Raw genomic sequence first — 17622 nt, forward strand, 5'->3', positions numbered from 1 at the left:
GTATGCAAGACGTGGAAGTGCACCCTCCCAGTGTTCTAGGTCAGTGATCCTTAACCCTTTGACTTCTGTGAACACCCACTTAATCATTACTGGAACCCAGGGACCTCACTGAATCATTATTGGAATCTGGGAACGCCCACTGTTTATTTGAAAAGTTGTATATAGCGCTGGCTACACCCGGAGGTATCAGAGCGCTTTACACGAGGTAGGACATTGGTTTCAGTACATTGTTACATAGTTACATCAGTTGCTGGAGCGTCGCAAAACAAAGAAAGGGAAACAGTATTACATAGTTACATGAGTAACAAAAGCATAGCATAGCATAAGAAAGAAACTGGCAAGGGGGAAAATACTTCAGGGGACACAGAAAAGTCAGGCCGGAAAAGGGGAGGCAGACAAAGAGTCACGGAGGGAGGAGGCAGAGGAGGGAAAAGAAAAACAACGGGGAGACGAGGAAAACAATGTCCGATGTCTGGCTGGGTAGGTGACGGCCGAGGGGTGAACCAGAGCCAACTCCTCTATAGCTGCTTAGGACAGCTCCACCGGGCATCGGCCAAGGTGGCTCAAGCACCGCGGTATGAACAGACGGTTATGAGGATAAGTGAGAAACAAGGAACAAATAGAACAAGCATTGAAAATGCAATAGCTCTCGCCTTTGATTAAGTTAAAGCCATTTGCTTTGCTAATGGTATTGTATAGCAAATCAAATGGCTTTAACTCAAAGAAAGGCGAGACCAATTGCATTTTTAATGCTCGTTACAAAAGCAAACGGCCTAATTTTGTGAATTGGACTCTTTGCAAATGTAAATAGCCTTTGTTCATGTAGCCCATAGTTATTGAGATGTGCTTTTCAGGTTGCTCCTATTGTATTTGCATTTGTTGGACATTTATTACTCACGGTAGTATTATAACTTAATAATTGTTATTTGAGTTACAGTACTAGAAGACGTGATAGGGCGTGGTACTATTTATGGATACTAAAACAAATAAAATATGTCCTAAAAATATATGTGATTTAAAAGAAAGCAAGTGACATGTACATGGAAGACACATTATCAGGGACATCTTAAGCATTTTGGGGGCCATGGGCCAAACATATTTTGAGGGCCCCTGTTTGGAACAGATTTAAATGTATTAGCTATTTCATGCCCTCTTTGGGAATATGTGACATTATAACGCATGCCATTACATTGCATGCCGTTGCAACGCAAACATTTACTCCGACTTTCTGTCGGGGGCGCTGGAAGTTGGAATAGATTAATTTTATATTCTAACTCCAGTGTGTGCAACAGTAGGGAAGGTGTTGAAGTTAAATCCAACACCTTCTACCCCCTGCTGCACACCTTTTGCGTTGCAACGACATGCTATGTAATGGCATGCGTTGTAATAGTTTTGTTGTAAAGGCTGTCTACCATCTTTGGCCAGGTCATAGACAGTGCATATGCACACTATTCCAAATTCTAAATGTGTTTACATCTAATATTCAGGAATAGTGACCAGTGTTTTCAATATTATACCAAAGCAGCAGCTGTTTAATATTACTGCAAATAATCTCTCTGACACCCATTTCGCATATGTAAGGTCCTGTTTTGATCTAGAAGAAACATTTATGGATGCTGCATGAAACATAAAGAAAACAGATTTAAAATGCCTGTGAGAGACTCTCACACATCACTTACAATAAAAATAAATTCAAAGAAAACAATATTTAAAACTATCTGTTCAAGAGTTATTCAAGGTCATCAGGGCAAAACTCTGTGACTCTGCAGAACAGAGCTAGGTCTATCAGGGGGCCCCCTGGAAGGCTGGGGCCCTGGGCTGGATCCCACTTTGCCCATGCTTAAAAATGGCTCTGCGCATTATCTTCCCCTTTAACAGAATGGCGGAAAAAACAAACAATAGACTCAACAGCAGATGGTAGATAACATGCTTTTTCATACAGCTTCTCTTTCACTCAGATAACACTTCACCAGACAGCACAGCACAGCATGCGCAGTGATCAGCAATGCAAGATATCAGCAATCAGTCTGTTCTGTCTCATTACTTGTTTCATAGGCAGAGTGGATGTGTAGATGCAATCAGATGTTTCTCCTTTAATCTACACATCCTCAAGCATTTGCAATAAAATGCTTAAACCTGGGAGCCAGAAAAGGCAGCGACAATGTGTCAGCCGATGTTTTCCAGTGGTATGAAAAAGGCTTATATTTTATGTGTTATGCATGATTAATTAGGGATTTGCTAAACTTAACTAGCAGTTAAAACAAATGCTACATTTTCCTTTCATCTTCATATTTCATATATTTAAAATAGTCGTTTCAAAGAAAATAAATTAATATGCCTCTATGAAAATAAAAGGAGTAAAGCAAAACATAATTAACACTGGTATTAAATCAAAACCTCACAAAGCAAACAGATGAATATATATATAAAATTCCTTTTATTGGTTAGGGTTGAATCATGCAGATGCTTTACACTAGCACGAACATACCAAACAGTACTATCAGCTTTATTGGTCCTATAGTGTACAGTGTGGTTCATATTAAGATCACACTCTACTTAACATGTCCAATTTCATGTTTTCCACCAGCAAAACTAAAGATTTAACTAAATGGCCAAAGGGAAGCATATAAAGTTGATTCCCTTAATTCATAAATATACGCAGAGAATAAAACCTCATAAACTGGCAAGCAAATAAAAAGCAATATAATGGATTACTCCTATACTATTTGAGCTCCTCCTCAATGTTTGTTGGACTAGAGTTAGAATGGCAAATCTGTCTCCACCTAAGCAGATGTTCTTTCCCTAATATTAGTTCTATTCAAGTTAGAATAGTAAACCTGACCCCAAAACAAAGTTGGAGTGTTAGTTGGGCTGGAGTGAGACTACTATATGTGACCCTGCTAAATGTATACTATTTTCCCAACGTTCATTAGAATGGAGTGAAAATGGCACATATAACTCCCATAAGAAAAGTTAACTTTTTACATGTGTTTTTATACTTTTGGTAAATGATTATGTATTACATATTGTATTATGCTTCCTTGGATTTTTTATACGTAATGAATTCATGAATCAATTTGTCAAATATTTTATGAATCTTAATTTACATTTGGACCCTTTATGGTATGTGTTTATGCATATATATTAATTTATTAAAACAAGCAATTTGATAAAAAACGTTTTATGTGCTCATAGATTTTTTTAAAGTATTTTCTATTTCTTTAAACTTTTTGAAAATATTTGTGAAGGTATTTAATTATGTTTGTATTTATGGATTTACAGACATTTGAACATTATTTTCTAATTTTTTTAATACTCTATGATTTTAAATCAATTATTTTGTAATGTAAAAAATATATGATTATTTGTAAAATAAAATGTTTAAAATAATAATTTCAAATATATTTTTGTTTATGACAAATACATATTTTAAAAATGTTGCAATTGTTTAAAGTAAAAAATGAATGTATTACATTATCATAAAGTCTTTCCATTATATTATTTTTGTATATGCTTCTTAAGTCTAATTTTAATTTTAAAGCTCAATATTTAGTCATCTATATTATTATCAATAATATTTAACTTTAGATATTTTTGTATAATGCTACTTAAGAGACAATATTTATGTTATCTTAACTTTAACTGCAGAGTTAACAATATTATTGTAGTAGATATTCAGCAATGCAATCATGGGAAAAGCTACCCCAAAACAATCAAAATTAAGAAATCATCACAATAAAACTCCTTAAACATTACTGTCACAATGAAGCCACATTATTAATTTAGTGGCACGCAAATTAAGCAAATCTGAAGTAGGAATTTGTAGACATTAAAAAATTGCTGTTTGGTTATATTTATTCCAGCGATTGGTGATTTCCACTAAACCTTCCAAAATCCATTTATCAGCTCACTTCTATTCATATTTTGCAGCACTCCCTGCATTCCTAAAATGGATTCAGTAACAATGTCACAAGGCACAAATCCTTCATTTTCTAAAATAGCATAGGTTTAGCAAGTTTTTCCTCCCTGTGCTCTCCAAACCCACTTCCAAAACTCCCCATGCTAATCTTGTCCAGGAAACTCCTCATTAAAAAGAAACAGTCCTCGTGCCACTAGATTGCAAATTTCTGCACGGGGAAAAGTGGCAAGCTGTTTTCTGAGTTCCTTTGCTTAAAAGAATGTCTCTGCAGTCTTTCTCTTTACAAATTTTTGTTTGGGACAAAAGCTAGTACATGCTGATTTATGGCAAAGCTGTCAGCCTTCCCTACCTTCCTCTCACATGGTTTTGCGAAATACAGACTGAGTCTGAGCTGTCAGTGTTACGCCCTTCAACTAAGGCCCTTATCTTCTCTCAAACCTGCACATAGTGGGGTCTGGATAATCAGAAGAGCCCTTTTGTCTCTTTCAGGACAATAGGTATGCTGGCAGCTCCCACCTAAACTAGAGCCCTGGAGTTGGAGAGTAGATCATTGAATGGCACTACATGAAGTCACAGAGAGGCTAGTTGGAAGAATGTCAAAATCGAATCATGTTTCTAAACATCACTCATGTGACATATGTACTATAAATCTAAGCTTGACAAACAATTAGATTATCAGTAGTGTGATGTAACAAGGATTATCTTTAAAAAAAAACAGGCACATTTTTCATAGCAAATTGCTGAACTAACAGCCTTTAGATCCTGTATGTTTTGAAACCTGCACATTGTTCAGGCTTTAGATCTGTCTACTAAGCTACTGGAAGTAGTACATGTTGAATATATGCTTTGAAATCTCAAAAGCAGCTCGTTTGACATTTTGATACAAGCTTGTCTGCAATGATTGTTGTTTCCAAGTTGCAATAGGAATTTTCCTGTCAACGCAAAAGATTCATCTTCACAACTGGGGTAGCATTTTTAGAGGAAGAAGTATGGTAACACAGGTTCTTTGACAATTGATGTAAATTCTGGAAGCCTTCATTCAGAAATATGAGACAATTCCATGATTTGAGAGAACGTTTTACGTTTGCAGGGCATTTTGTATAATGAGAAGTCGGAGCATATACACAAGCTACATTACCCTGGACTCACCTGGATTTCTAGTTGTCAGGGATTGGTTAGTCTCCTTGGGTGCTTGACTATCAAATACCCACAATGATTGATGCTCAATGGGAAAATCACAGCTTGGTTGATGGCTCTGGGTATCGTGTTTTTTTGACTACCGACAAATACCAGAAGAGTGTAACAATTGTAAGGTATGCTACTTTTGCAGATGGGCCTTCAGTGCAATAAATTACAGATGAAAACATTGTCATATATTTATATTTTTTCCAGTTACTTTCAATAATTCTTGTCAGTGACTAGGGGGCATATTAGCAACACTTTGGGATAACTATCGAAAAGCGTGCTTAGCGCTCCTTTTCCTAACGTCCGCTATCGCAGGTTTTTATCGCGTTATTAGCAACGCGTATCTCCAAGGCGATAAAAATACCTGCGATAGCGGGGAAATCACCGTTTTGCAGGGAACATCGCTGGTGTTCCAGTGATGTTCCCTGCAAAACAGCGATAATCTTGCTGATACGACCCTGTGGTCCAGTGGCGGCTCCTCCATAGGGGCGTTTGGGTGCCGCCTCACTGCTTTCTCGCAGTGCGAGAAGGCAGAAACATAAATGGTAATAACTACCATTTATGTTTCTGCTTCTCGCACTGCGAGAAAGCAGAAGTGCCTGGTCGGGGTGGGCGGTCCTGCTCGATGGCAGGGGGGAAGTGGCTTGCCCACTGTTGTGCATACTGACTTTTGGTCGGCCCTCTCAGATTCGCCTCACCAGTTGTGATAGGAGGAGGGGAGGGAGGGAGGCTGCCTTACCTGATGACGTGAGGAGAGCTGCAGCAGGCCGGCCCGGAATTGGAAAACGCAGGAGTCAAGACCGGACGTTGGGACCCTTCCAGAAGATGGCGCGGGACGGTAAGTTTTATTTTATATATTTTTTTCCATTAAACCCCTTTAGCCTCTCCCCCCACCCCCTCCGCGGCGCGATGACCTAATTTCAAATTACACCCCCCCACACGCCCGTAATGCTGGCCGCGACTGCGAAAAACACCGATAATAGCTCTTTGCACTAACTCATTACAGATTTCTGTGTTTAACATTAGGATGCAGGTTTGAATCATAGCAGTGCTTACTCAAGCTTTCAGCCTTCTGAGGTTTATAAAACGAAGGCTTTATTGTTGATTTTAAGCGATAATTAATGTTTCGATGTAATTTGATCCTAAAACGCAGTATGTACGACGAATGTGACGAATGCTTTTCGTTGCATTATCCGTCCTAAAGTAGTGTGGCAACTTCCCATCACAATGAAGCCGATTGAGTGTGCTTTCATATATTTGCATACTGCTTGAGGCAGTATTCTAGCCTAAAGGAAATGGAATGCGCTGAAACATTTTAATTGATATGACGTGGGACAAACCCCAAGGCACATCATATTTTCAAAAATCAATCTGTCAGCGGGAAGAAAGAATGCTGCATCTCCCAGGTAACCTGGTAAATAGTACAAATGTCATAGCGTCAGTGCTTGTTGTTATGCATATATTACCACATGGGAAAGAATAGCAGTGAACGGACCTCGCATTAAATAAAGAAACCAATGATAATTTTTTTGTTTTTTTACTATGCTGGTCATCAACGCTCTTTTTATTTCGGAAGGAAAGTCCGCAAAACTCCACCTCACCCCGTTGGCCACAGACCTGGGTTGGTCACATCTCTTCCATCCGCTTTTCCCAGAATTCGTATTTATGGTATTAATTAGCTTCTTGGTTATGAGGAAAAGACTTCCACATAATGGAAAGATGATCTGGACATACGGTATTCTGATTAATGTATAACTGAGTAGATAGGGATGTCCTACCTTGTATTGAAAACATTTTCCCATAAATAACAGGGGTTTGTAGGGCAGGCATGTACATTGAGAATGGGTGACTGAAGTACAGGGCGCTGTTGTCTCAGGTCCATTTTGAAGTTACAGAGTGGAGTAGCTGTGTCGTTGTCATTAAATGTTGTCATTGCAACTGCAAGACTGTGAGGGGAGGGTGTCGGGCAGGTGCATTGCGGAGAGTGGACAGACAAGACGGCTTTGTGTGCCCTGTGCAGGTGACATAGTTAGAACCTTGCTTGTTGTGCTGTGGAGTTTGCACACTACAGTAGCTGGGCAGTTTTAATTCTGTAAACTATGGAGTGTTTTTCATGCGTTTGCATGTTTCGGGTCAATACTGTCACAATTGTTTTGTAGTCATCAGGTTTGCTTTGGGTTTCCCACTCTTTTTTTTTTAGTTTTCTCGAGCGAGAACCCCCCTGGCTCCCCTTTTGACAGTCATGCTCACTAGCCCCCTGATGAAGTACACATTGGCAGCTTTTGCACCCTACCACTTTCGAATGTCACCAGCCGCCACTGCTATGGTCGTATCAGCAGAATCCACCCCCTATGTTAGGGGTGGCTAAGTCAGGATTTTAGCAGACGTTAGTTTTTGGAGAAAACAGCAGTTTTCTCCAAAAACTAACGTCTGCAAAAATGCTAGGGCATCCTTGCTGATAGCCCGAAGCTGCCTTATGGATGTTCTGACATGTAGTGAATGTCAGGAATGCCCACTTTGCATCTCATTAGAGATGCAAAGGTAGGCGTAGTGAAAAAGGGTGCTAAAATGCGAATATGCATGTTAGCACCCTCTTGCTGATAGGGCAATGGTTTTATCTCCGCTCTTCTGGCTTTTAAAGCCAAAAAAGCGGAGATAAAGCCCTTGCTGATATGCCCCTAGGTTCTTTGGGAAAACCATAAGCTATCTTAACAAATTACTCATGCTGAATTCAGATTGTTTTTCTAGGTTTCAGAAATGCATAGCTTGCAAGGTTCACCAATTCATTTCTCACCTGTTTCCCCCACAAATGTCAAGTTGCCAGAACAAACTTTAAGATGATTTTTTTTTTAAAGACACTTTTTTACAGAGTAGCTTATCCTATTTTTTCAAAACAAGCCAAACATTTTCCCACATTTAGCTACTTTTTGAAATACCTTGAAGGGAAACCTCAAACCCTGAACACCTTTAGAATCGCCAGTAGGGAAAAATGACCGAAATTCGTCCAGGATATAATTTATGAAAATAAAGGTATGATGGCTTAAGCATGAACCACCCTAACTATTAGCATTAGGGGTGAATGTTCCAGCACTGATGTAGTTAAGGATAATAAATTAATAATTAACTGTATATACTCTCCGTCAGGGTCTGTTGTATTTCCTCCCACTCCCCGCTCCAAACCGAGAAAGCAAAACTCAGACTTTGTGAAAAAAGTAATACTCAAAGCGGTCCACATTGGTGCAACTGCTGGCATGAAAAAACATCAGTGCTGTAACATTCCTTTTGCTAACGAGATTTCATGTTAAAATGGCCGCTGTTTTGGGACTATAGGTCTGAGAATACAAATCTTGCTAGATGTATATCAAATGGCAGCCGTTGCTTTAGGGTATTTATGGAAGCGAAATGATAATCAGGTGCCTGCTATTTTGACTTCCGAGTGAGAAGCAAGAAGACATCTAGTGTGTCCTGTGTCCCATCACATTAGTGATTTGTAATTGGCGGTAAGCATTCGTCTTCACCCTGCTTTCCTTTTGGAGGGTGATGAATTGGCTGGCATGCAGCAATCTCCTGATTGAGATCTTGGTTTGGAGTCCTTAGTTATGCAATTGCGGTCTGAGCTCTTCTGCAGTTTTAGGGGCAGATTTACTTTCTCTGGCGCATCCCTGCAAATCAGCAGGGATGCGCCAGGGAAGATGTGTCACGCAAGTTTGCCCTTGCGCCACCGCAGATGCGCTGCATTTACAATGCGGTGCATCGTGGCGCAAGGACAAGCAGATGCGTGACGCATCTGCCGGCGTAAGGTTGGCGCAGTGCTGAAGTTGTGTCGCAAGTTCGACGCAACTCCAGCACTGTTCCAACCTGCCCTATCCCTAACATGAAGCAGGCGTAAGGATTTGACGCACCAGCGTCGGAATAGAGACTGCGTTAAATCTTGTAGATTTCACTGCGTCACTTTTCCGAGGCTTACATTAAACCTGACGCGGGATTAATGTGGCGCAGGGCTTTACAACGTGACTCATCTCCCTAGATGCTTCACATTGTAAATCTGTCGCAGCATGGCGCTAGCTTTGCGCCACCGCTGCGTCACAAAAATGACGCAACGGCGGTGCAAAAGTGGCGCACGGGGCTTGTCAATCTGCCCCAGAGTCTTTAACCATTTGGAGTGGACACCCCTTTTGGCTTCTAGTACGGACACTAACATGTTTGTGTCTTGGACCGGCATGTTGTTCCTGCAGAGCTTGGTCTTCCCCCGTGGCGGTTTCCGTGTCTGCCAGCATGCATTTATTTCACATTGTCTACCTTTCTCATAGTCTGTTCCATGTTGGCGCCTGCCGTTGTGCTCTACTCCTTATAAGCCTCTGCAGCCTGTGGTTGGCGGGACAGTGATTTGGGCATTTCCTAAAGAGTGTACTTTCATTTAGATTATATTTGAGAGAACAACAAGATTAGTAACCACATATGGAGGCATGGGTTACTATGTAATTCACTACAGTCATATGATGTCCACGTTCATTCATATACCTGCTCATTCTCATGATTGTGTTTGAGTTTTTCTCTGTTGATCATATTGCTACATGAGAATAATCTCTCTTACTACCAACTCCACTTATGTTTGTTATGACAAAATCAACCATTGCAATTATATGTGATTCATTTTCTTACTGGGAATTTTCTCGGTAATGACAATTGCTATCTGTGCCACTGCTATTCAGTGCCACAGTGCAAGTGCTCCCTATGTTAAATTGATGTATGGATTAGTGACTCCATGATTGGCTTATTTAGTTTACTTGTCAGACCATAATACAGTGCACTGCGTGTGCCAGCGCTTGTAAATCAAATGCTGCTGGTGGGCTTGCAGTACTGATTGTGCCACCCACCGGAGCAGCTTGTAAAGTGTGTCTCAGGCCTGCCATTGCAGAGCCTGGGTGCAGTCGGATACTGCCCTGTTGACTTGGCAAGTGCACCCACTTGCCAATCCCCAAACCTTCCCTTTTCTACATATCAGACACCCCTAAGGTAGGCCCAAGGGCAGGGTGCATTGTAGGTAAAAGCTAGGATGTACCCTGATGTGTGTGGCATGTCCTAATAGTGAATTACAGCCATTTTTGTTTTTCACTATTGCAAGGCTACCTGCTCCCATAGGCCAGAATGGGCAGTTTGATTATAACACCTTATAATCCTAACTGACCCAGGGAACATGGTAGAAAAGCAAATTTAGCATGCCTGAACTCCGAATGTTAAAATACATCTTTTAGTGAATTTGGTTTTAACATTCTGTGGTTTAAAATACCACTTTTAGAAAGTAGGCATTTTCTTGCCTAACTATCCAAGCCTGCCTCTGCTAGGTTGTGTATTCTATGTCTGGTTTCTGAGTGACAGGGGCTGGGGGGCTCCAGGAGACAGGGTGAGTCAGCAAACGGCTGAATAGACCTATCTGATGAAGAGTGGTGGGAGGAGTAGCACCTGGGCCTGAATAGGGCTGTGCCTTCCTTCCAAAGTGCTGGATCCACCTCCTGTGGTGTGTCTGAAGACCCTGGCCCACATTGACAAAGGAAGAGGGTGTGCACTGGCAGGATGCACCCAGAACTGGTTTGGACTAGCTACAGACACTCTCTGCCTTCAGAGACAAAGGATTTTGGTGTCTAAAAAGGAGGACCCAGACCCCAGAACTTTAGTTCACTTTAGATCACTCCAGGGAATGAAGATGAACCTTTGCTGAGGAGAAGAACCAAGAAGCTGAAGGAGGAGGCTACCCCTGTGCTGTGTGTTTGGGGGTTGGCCTTCGTTGGTTGCTTCATTGCCAAAGAAAGGAGAAGAGGACTGAGTGTGCTTTTCATCAACTTGAAAAAGAATCTCCAAGGGCTTGAACTTTGAGCTTCACTCCTGCCTGAAGTCTCAGGGATACAAGACTTCACCCACCAGCTCCCCCCTGAATTCCCTTGCTGGGAATTGAAGTGCCTGCTGTTGTGCTGGGCCTTCTGAGAGACTGCGTGTCACTGGGAGCAGGAGGCGTGACTCAACAACGAGAAGCGCGTCGCCGCCGCAGCAGTTGCCGTCGCATCGCCAAGGAAGCGTGTTGCCGCTGTCGCATCCCCGAAGCACGTCGCATCACCGGAGAAGCGGGCTGCCGCCTCAGAGGTCGCCGTCGCATCACCATAGAAGCATGTCGCAGGGCCTGTCATGACCATCGAGTCGCCGCATGGCCGTCGGGCATGCACGCATCTCATCAACGTTGTCGCATCGTAACCAAGATGCCATTTTGTCGCATCGCACCAGAGAGAAGTATCGCATCGAGGCGCCATCTTGTTGCATCGTACCGGAGAGCAGTAAGAAACCGACACATCCCCTCCCCAAACAGTAAGGAAGCAAGCATCAACTCCCCTGCACAGCAGTAAGGAACCAACGCATCCACTCCCCTGAGTGTAAGGAACCGACACATCACCTTCCCTGTGACCCTTTTGTTTGCTTTGCGTTATGCATCCAAGGTATTTTGAGAGTAAAGTATTGCATTTACAATCTTAAGAGAACTGAGCTATTTCCTACCATCTATTTTTGAGTACTGTATTGTGGATTTTGTCGTTTGGTCTTGTGTTAAGTCTATATAAAAATAATTATTTTTATAATACAACCTGTGTGGTGTCCATCTGTATGTATTCACAAATGCTTTACACACTTCCTCTGAGATAAGCCTGCCTGCTCATGCCAAGTTACCAAGGGGTGAGATGGGGGTGAGCAGGGGGTATTTTAGGAGTGTAGGCCCTTACCCTGACTAGACGCAAGGGTCCCTATTTGGTCAAAGGTACCCACCTCTGCCAACTAGAGACCCCCAAATCTAGCATTAACGGATCTGACTTTTATGTGATTGTAGTGTTTTATGGCTTGATAGCCGACGTAAAGTTTGCATATATATATATTCACTGAAAAAACCATAGGTTTCAGGGGTGTTATAGTTAGCTGGACTTTTCACTTGTACAAAACCATTGAAATTCCCCCGTTATAGTTAGTTCAGCTAACTATAACTCGCGCGCCCGCAATGCACTGCTGATGACGTCACATATTACATCACTCATGACATGGTCAGTGACGTCACTCATGACATCACTGATGACATCTCAAATGACATCACTGATGACATCATCCAGTGAATGTGTGTTATTCTGAAAATTAAATATGTTTTATATATGTATATCTCAAGGTCGATGGAAGAATAAATGGGTATATAAGTGTCTAAATGGATGATTTGTTTTTGAAAAATTGATTGTGTAACTGACTGATTAAGTGTATCATAGTGAATACATGGCTTAGTGAGTAATGTTTAAATATGTAAATATCTGTATCAGTCTCTCACTTTGTGTATAAGTGGCTGCATGGGTTGGTGAGTAGCTACATGGGTGTCTATATAGGTTATTAGTTGGTTTTTTGAGTATCAGTCTGAGTGTCTGCATGGTTCGGTGGGGGGTATTACGTAGTGCATAGGTGCATGAATGAGTGACTCACTGTTTGTATGTGTTGAACACAGTATGTGTGCAGGACTGTATGGGTGGATGAGTGTGTGTATGGGTGTGTTAGTGAGTGAATGACTGTCTCAATAGTGTCTTTATGAGTAACTACATATGTTTTAAACTAGTATATGTGACTATTGGTGTATATATGTGAGTATATGTGAGAGTGAGAGATTGAAAGAGTTCCTGTATGAATAAGTATGTGTTTCTATAAGTGATTGTTTAAAAGACTAAGTATGTGTAAGTTTCCGTAGAAGTAAGTGTGGTGGTGTGTGTATAACTGTATATGCAAGTAAATGTATGTTTGATTCTTTATTAGCATGAGTGACTATGTGTGTGAGTAACTCTATGGATGAGTGGCATTGTGTAACAGGATGTATAGGTGTATGAGTACATATGATGAGTGAGTACATGTATGAGTGACTGTATTGGACTGTTGGTGAATGAGTGGATGTGTATGTGGATCTTAGAATTACTGAAGAGGTTGTTGTAACTGGTATTGGTATGTCCATTGTTTTGAAAATTTTAGTCTCTATTTTTGAATGTGTGTATCAAAGGTTATATTAGGGTGAGAGGAGGTCTGCCACTCTATCATAAGGATGATGTCATCAGTGATGTCATCAGTGATGTCATTTGAGATGTCATCAGTGATGTCATGAGTGATGTCACTGACCATGTCATGAGTGATGTAATATGTGACGTCATCAGCAGTGCATTGCGTGCGCGCGAGTTATAGTTAGCTGAACTAACTATAACGGGGGAATTTCAATGGTTTTGTACAAGTGAAAAGTCCAGCTAACTATAACACCCCTGAAACCTATGGTTTTTTCAGTGAATTTCTGAGGTTTTTTAAATGCTAATTCCTAACTATAACGTGCCTGAAACCTATGGTTTTTTCTGTTAATTTCAAAGGTTTTTTAAAATCTAATTTCTAACTATGCCTACAGAGATAGGACATGTGAAGAAAGAAGAAAAAATGCACAGAAAGAAACAAAAGAAGTGCAGAAAGAAGCAACAGAAGTCCTCAAATACGAAGATAAGTGCAGGAAGAAGGATAACGTGCAGAAAGAACAAAAAGAAGAGCAGAAAGAAGCCTTGTTGCAAAATCATCCTGTACCCTCAACTTTTTCAGACGGATACTGGTGGTAACTGAGTCTGACTAACCAGTCCTAGAGCCAGTGCTATGTTAAAAGACACTTAGAATACAGCGAAAACACCTACATACACTAGGGAACCTTATGCGTTGGGGTCCCCCTGTGATTAGCCTTACCTCCTCTATAAGCCCCTAGTATATAATAGGGCATGGGGATTAAAACTACCTCTTAAAACAGGCCACGGGGCGTTTTTGCACACGTTAACTCAGGCCCCGTCCCCTCCTTTCACCATTGTGTAAACACGCCCTGTGTCCGTTTTTAGTTGGGAGATTAAGTTCATTTGAATCCTGAGGGTCCCTAGGGTCCAACTAACCCACTAGGTACCTCCAGTAAGTGCCACAGAGCTGCGTTGCAGAGAGGTGTAAAAAGTGGCACAGCCTGGACCACCTCTCTGCAATGCAGCTCAGTGGCGCTTACTGGAAGCACTTGGTGGGCTAGTTAGCCCCCAGGGGCCCTCAGTATTGAAGGGAAATTTTATCCCCAATTTAAAACGTGCCATGGTGCGTGTTTGCACACGTCACCTCAGGCCCCGTCCCCTCCCTTCACCACTGTTTAAACGCACCCTGTGGCTGTTCTAAGTTGAGAGATTAAGTCCCCTTGAATCCTAAGGGTCCCTAGGGTCACACTAGACCACTAGGTACCTCCAGTAAGCGCCACAGAGCTGCGTTGCAGAGAGGTGTAAAAAGGGGCTTGGCCTCAGAACACCTGTCTGCAGCGCAGCTCCCTGGCGCATACTGAAGATGCCTGTTGGGGGCGCGTTTGCAGAGTGCTGCACGGAGGGGGCATGGCCTCCGGCACGATGCCAGTCTTTTATTTATTTTATTTTTTTAAGAAGGGGGGCTGTGTGGTTCCCCTTCTTATTCTAATTTATTGGCCCTGATGACCCCATCCCCCAGGGCCTGTCTCCTAATTATATTTTTTTGACCCCAATCCCCAGGGCCGGCCACTGTTTTTTATTATTTTTAAAAAATATATATTTATAGACACACCTAGGACATGCTGGACAAACCGTACGTACCTATCACCATGACGATTTGCGTGATATTCATTAAAAGGCAATTAATCCACGTGGAATGTATTTACACCACTAGTGAAGCTCTGACATGTCTGATGCTCTACCGTGCCTAATCCCGGTAGACACCCTTGTCGTTTATTTATACAAACATGGGTAGCTATTGACGGGCACATTTAATACACATGCACACCAAGCCATTCAAAGGGGATTCGACAAAAATTCGACCAAAACTATGCAAGAAACCCCCCTCACGGTTAATAAAACACACATTGATGCCGGATGTGTAATACCTTTTATTTTACTCTCTGGAAAGGGGACGAACATCACTTAGGAGTCACAGCGCGCTCCTGACAGAGCCCAATGCTGTGTTACACCCACCATTGCCTGCCGAGTACCACACACCTCTGTGTTGTATTCCACTAGCTAGTGCATATGCTATGACACTCTCTAGCCCATGTGCACTGTAACACCACCCCGTGAATATGTCATGCCACACTTGTCTTCGCACGGGTTATATTGCCCCATCAAACGTGCCTTCCTCGATGCCTATGTTATAACGCACAGTGCTATGCCATACATATTACAATTTGGGATCCATATCTTTGTCACAGTGCATGTGCAACGTTACACTCCCCAGCACATATTTTATATTACAACTTTAGAGACTAGTTAGGTTACACAACACTGCCCTGTGCATATTACACTCCAAGGCGCATATCGCATAGCACGCGCTAGTGCCTGTGCTATCTCGCGCTCTCCAATGAATCTGTCATTGCGCACAATGTATTGCATATTATATTTCACGCCTGGTTCATCTTATATCACACTTTTTGGTGCATAGTTTATACCATATACTATATCTAGTTTTCATTTTCAATCGTGCTCTCAGGACTATGTTCTATATAACACTGTGTTCACCTACCCTTTTCACGGGCATTACATTTTGCGATAGGGGGTGGAGGGTCAGGGGGTGTTTTTGCCAAGTGAGCCCGGAGTCACAGTCACTAACGTCTTCTTCTTCCTGAATAAAAGTGAGATTATGCTGCATACTTGTTCATATTTTAAGTAGTTTGCACAGACAAAATGTTTTAAAAACAATAACGTTTCTAATACCCGCCTTCTCTGAACAGTTAGCTTGCTGCCCCATCCCCCTCCTCCCTATCCTCTGTTGTGTGAATCCATGGACTAGCCTCCTCCCTCCTGCCATGCATGGTCTGATGTGCTGCCACTGCCCTCAATTTAGTATGATGTACCAGTCCACTCCTCCTGCCCTCCATTGCCCAATTCTATGCCCCATCATTGACCTCCTGCTTAAACTCTGTGCTTAGCTTGCTGCCCCTATTCTCCTTCCCCCTGCCCTCCGATGTCTTTGTGCATGCCCCTGCTCCATCCTTTTTGCCCACCATGTCCCATGGACCTGCCACTCCTATCTACTCTGAGTGTTCTGTTGAGCTGCCACTCCCCTCCCACCTGCCTAGCATTGTCAGATGACTGTAACCTGTCCCTGCCACCTCCACCCTGCCTGTCCACATGCCATGCCTCTATCCTCTTCCTTCTGTCCTACATGGTCCATTGTACTGCCACACCCTTCTGCCCTCCCTGGTCTGTTGTGCTGCAACTGCTCCTCCTGCCTGCCCCGTGTGGTCTGTTGTGAGGCCCCTTCCCCTGAACTTTCTTGTCTGTGCACAGGTCCTAACCCTCCCTTCTATCCTCCATCGTCCTTTGTGCATGCCCCTGCACCCTCCTCCTTGCCCATCATAGCCATTGTGCTGCCACTAACCCTCCCACTTGCCATGCATGGTCTTCTGTGCTGCCATGGCCCCTCCCACCTTCCCTGTGTGGTCAGTTAGCTGCCCCTGACCCCCTCCCACCTTCCCTCCATGGTCTGTGTGTATGCCATCACAGTCTCACTGTTGCTCTTCATGTTGTGTCTTGCTTCTAGTGCCCATCCTGCCTGACCTCCATGGCTATCTTGCTGCTCCTGCCCTGCCCCCTTGACCCCAGCCCTCTGTTTACATGTGCAGACCCCTACTCCCTCCCTCCTGGCTTGTCTGTTCCATTGTAATGCCCCTGATCCGTCCCTCCTGCCCTTTATGGTCTGTTATGCTGCAGCCTTCTCTCCTGTCTGTCTATTATGGTCAGCTAGCTACCATTGCCTCTTGCCCCTCTGTTCTCTGTTGTCCATGTGCATGGTCCTGTCCCCTCCCTCTTGCTTTCTATGGATTGTTGTGCTGCACTCCCGTCCTGCATGCCCTGTGTGGTGTATTGTGCTGCTGCAAACCCTGATGCCTGCCCTGCAGGGTCAGTTTGGTGCACCTCTCCATGTCTCTCCTGTCCTCTGTTATCCAAGTCCATGTCCCTATCCCATTTCCTTCCATGATCCAATGTACCATACTTGCGAACATTTTGAACTTGGTAAGAGGGAGATTTTGAAAAAAAACTGGGGTATTGATTTTCCCCTTTGAGTTACATTGAAAAAGAGGATATTGTAGACAGGAGACAGATCAAATAAAGCCCATTTGAGCTTAAAAACATTGGACGTTTCCTGGCTGAATCGGGTCTGTTGGCATGTATGGTTGTACTACCATTGCCTCTTCCTTCTGCCCACAATGGTCTATTACATTGCCACAGCCTTGAAGGAGGGTAGATTTTGTATCACAGGGGGCCCCTGGCCCGTTCTGTCCACACCTGAAGTATGAGACCCTTGTCCTTGCCCTGCCAGCCGCATTTGTAGGCCGTATTAAATTGACCAGCGGGTCCTGTGTTGCTATATAATTATCCTGAGACATCCTTACCACTCAGCCAGCATAAAACCCCTGTGTAGGCCCTTCTGTTCAATATGTAGGC

The sequence above is a fragment of the Triturus cristatus genome, chromosome 11, assembly GCF_964204655.1.
Source record: "Triturus cristatus chromosome 11, aTriCri1.1, whole genome shotgun sequence".
NCBI lineage: Eukaryota > Metazoa > Chordata > Amphibia > Caudata > Salamandridae > Triturus > Triturus cristatus.